The following is a 4,227-nucleotide window of genomic DNA, read 5'->3' as shown; positions in this document are numbered from 1 at the left end:
TATCTAGATATGTATATCTAGCTAGATAGCTAGATAGAAGCACACCCTCTTTACCCATGAACCTCTTTACCAGTGAACCCCAAAACATAATCTGTATTTGCACCAGTCCCATGTGAAAATGGCATCTGTCTGAATTTGTAGAGCACATCTCATAACTGTAGCAGCACCATTTAAAGGTTTCATAACACAAAATAATCCACAAGATATTAATAATGTATTTCAAGCCTTCTATAGCTAACTTTATTCCCCCAATTACAACCCAAATTCATCAGAAATAGACAATTTCTTGGACAATTTAGAACTGCCAACACTATCCAGAGAACAAGCTGTATAAGACGTATTAGAAGCTCCTCTCACCATTGATGAACTCCACAAAGCAGTGATTTCAATGCCAAATAACAAATCACCCAGACCTGATGGACTACCAGCTGAATTTTATGAACACCTTTGGCAAATGCTATCACCACTGTTTCTCAGAGTCACCACAATACCAACACATATGAACACAGCCATCATGACACTCTTATTAAAACCAAATACCCAATCCACCCTTCTAGTTACTGTCCCTTATCACTTATTAATTCAGATTTAAAAATCTTTACCAAAGCTCTAGCCACTATAATAGAGACAGTCACTCCAATATTAATCCACCCAGACCAAACAGGTTTCATTAAAAATAGAAATGCTTCAGACAACAAATGTAGATTATTTAATTTGATTCATCTTGTATGACAAAAACAAACCAAAACCATAAATTTTTCACTGGATGCAGAGAAAGCATTTGACAAAGTTAACTGGACATTTCTCTTCTGTACATTATGCAGGTTTGGGCTTGGAGAGTTGTTCAGCTGTTGGATAAAAAGACTGTACACATCACCTAGGGCAACAATAAGTACAAATCGGGTCACAAAGTTTCATTTTACAGCAGGGTACCAGACAAGGATGCCACTTTCACCATCTCTATTCACCATTTTCATCAAGCCTCTAGCAGCAGTGATACAACAGAACAATAAAATTAAAGGAATACAAGGTACTTACTCAGAAAATAAAATTTGTCTTTATGCAGATTATTAATTATTTTATTTACATGACCCCTACAATTCAGTACAGGAAACGTTACACATTATTAACACATTCTCTAAGATTTCAAACTACACAATAAATTGGAATAAATCCACCATATTGCTACTCTCTGAGGATGCCTGGGATTCTGCAGCTCAAGACTTCTCCCTCCAACTTTGCAAAGGCAACATTAAATATCTCAGTATAAATACCTCCCCCAGGCTGTTAGAGCTTTTTAACCTCAACTATACCCCTCTGCTAAAAAAGATAGAAGATTATTTCAAACACCGGTCCAATCTTCCTCTCTCACTCATTGGCCAAATTGCTACTGTTAAAATGAAAACTCTACCTCAAATTAACTCCCTGTTTACAATGCTTCCCAAAACACCCACAGATAAATTGTTTAATAATCTATCTTAATGTAATGAAATGTGAAAGAAATTCGTCTCTGGTACAGAACCGACGCAGCTATTTGGCATACATGGCATCGACTCAAAAGTTGAGAAAACTCAAAAATCTATTGCACCATGTTGCCTTGATATTTTGTATTTTCTCAGCAGTTTTTTATGGTGTTCTTACAGTAAAATAAAACACAGCAGAATGGCAGTATGTAGATGGGAGTTTGTGTGCATGGTCTTACTATCAGTCCAAATCTGCTCAGATATCAGTTTGACATGTGGGATACCACTGTGTGTTCTTGGTCTGCTGCTGATCCCAGCAGGTCTCAGACTGTTTTGACTCAAACCTGCTGATCTGTGGAACCTGAAACACATGAAGGTTATTCTCCAGCACTGTGAAGGTGATATTAGTATATTGCTGACTATATTGCTTTTTTATTATGTTGCCACCTTTAAACTAAAATGTGTGTAAAAGTTGACATGTTTACATTATACGTTTTACGCTTCTCCATGTAGAGAATAAAGTGACATGATAAAGCTGAATAGCATGACCTTGCACAACTTTATGGTTTGAACTGCATGAAGCAGTTTGGTCCACCACTGTGAATAATATTGGATATCTGCCCATTTATTGTATTTTTTTAGCATCTGCTCATCTGGCCACAATGACTATATAATTTCAAAGTACTGACAATATGCACTTGTTCCAGATCTATAGGCTGTCTGCAATTCAGTGTTGAAGACATGAATGCACATTGTGCTGATGACCATCCCGTATGTTAAACATTCACTTTTTTTTCACATTTTCCACATTTACCAATTTGGTACAGCTATGTATCATGTTTCTGTCAGGTTGCAATGTAGCAGTCTTTCATGTAGCCCAGGCATCAGATCAAAGTGTACTGTTTAGTAGCTTCATTTATGACTAAATAAAAAACTAATGACATACATCCCAGCATCCTCAGCTGTAGTTTGAGTTGGATGTTATTAAGTCTTAGTATGCTAACATGCTAAAGTAAGATTCTGAACATGTGAACATCTTGTCATGCTGACATTTGCATTTAGGTGAAAGCACTGCTGGGCCTAAGTACAAGCTTCACAGAACAAGCTAGCAGGCCTGGGAACAAAACATGCTTCCATACAAGGAGAACTAAATATTGCTAGGTAGTAAACAATTTTCTTTTGTAAAATTTAACAATTTTTAGCATTGGTGTGTTAAAAGGATAGGAACAGATAAAACTTTAACAATAACAATAAATAAATAAAAACTAGAAAATTGCATTTTATAAAGAAAATGCATATGGATGCTGAGTGCTGAAAGATCACCCTAAAAATGTTGAACATTTTTACACCTGAATGGTTTTGCTAGCTGAAAGTATGCTGAAGTTTGAATTTCCTATTCATTTGAATGGGGCAAGATTTTCAAAGTAAAGCTTTAAAATGTATGAAGTTTAGAAAAGTTTGGAATAGTAGTATGAATGTCCTTGAAGAGCTGAACATTTTTATAGCTGAATTTGCTGAAATATTTGCTGAAGTAGAAGTTTCCCATTCATTTGAATGTGGCATGATATACAAAATAAAGCTGAATATTTAAAAAGTATGAAGTTTTGAAAAGTTCTGAATAGTACTATGAATGTCCTTGAAGAGCTGAACATTTTGATAGCTGAAAGTATGCTGAAGTTTGAATTTCCTATTCATTTGAATGGGGCAAGACTTTCAAAATAAAGCTAAATATTTAAAATGTATGAAGATTAGAAAAGTTCTGAATAGTACTATGAATGTCCTTGAAGAGCTGAACATTTTGATAGCTGAAAGTATGCTGAAGTTTGAATTTCCTATTCATTTGAATGGGGCAAGACTTTCAAAATAAAGCTAAATATTTAAAATGTATGAAGATTAGAAAAGTTCTGAATAGTACTATGAATGTCCTTGAAGAGCTGAACATTTTGATAGCTGAAAGTATGCTGAAGTTTGAATTTCCTATTCATTTGAATGGGGCAAGACTTTCAAAATAAAGCTAAATATTTAAAATGTATGAAGATTAGAAAAGTTCTGAATAGTACTATGAATGTCCTTGAAGAGCTGAACATTTTGATAGCTGAAAGTATGCTGAAGTTTGAATTTCCTATTCATTTGAATGGGGCAAGACTTTCAAAATAAAGCTAAATATTTAAAATGTATGAAGATTAGAAAAGTTCTGAATAGTACTATGAATGTCCTTGAAGAGCTGAACATTTTGATAGCTGAAAGTATGCTGAAGTTTGAATTTCCTATTCATTTGAATGGGGCAAGACTTTCAAAATAAAGCTAAATATTTAAAATGTATGAAGATTAGAAAAGTTCTGAATAGTACTATGAATGTCCTTGAAGAGCTGAACATTTTGATAGCTGAAAGTATGCTGAAGTTTGAATTTCCTATTCATTTGAATGGGGCAAGACTTTCAAAATAAAGCTAAATATTTAAAATGTATGAAGATTAGAAAAGTTCTGAATAGTACTATGAATGTCCTTGAAGAGCTGAACATTTTGATAGCTGAAAGTATGCTGAAGTTTGAATTTCCTATTCATTTGAATGGGGCAAGACTTTCAAAATAAAGCTAAATATTTAAAATGTATGAAGATTAGAAAAGTTCTGAATAGTAGTATAAATGTTCTTGAGGAATTGAACATTTTGATAGCTGAAAGTATGCTGAAGTAGGATTTCCCATTCATTTGTATTGGGCAAGATTTTCAAAATAAAGCTAAATATTTAAAATGTATGAAGTTT

This window comes from Monopterus albus, unplaced genomic scaffold (assembly GCF_001952655.1).
Source record: "Monopterus albus unplaced genomic scaffold, M_albus_1.0 scaffold107.1, whole genome shotgun sequence".
Taxonomy (NCBI): Eukaryota; Metazoa; Chordata; class Actinopteri; order Synbranchiformes; family Synbranchidae; genus Monopterus; species Monopterus albus.
Note: the sequence above shows the minus strand (reverse complement) of the source record.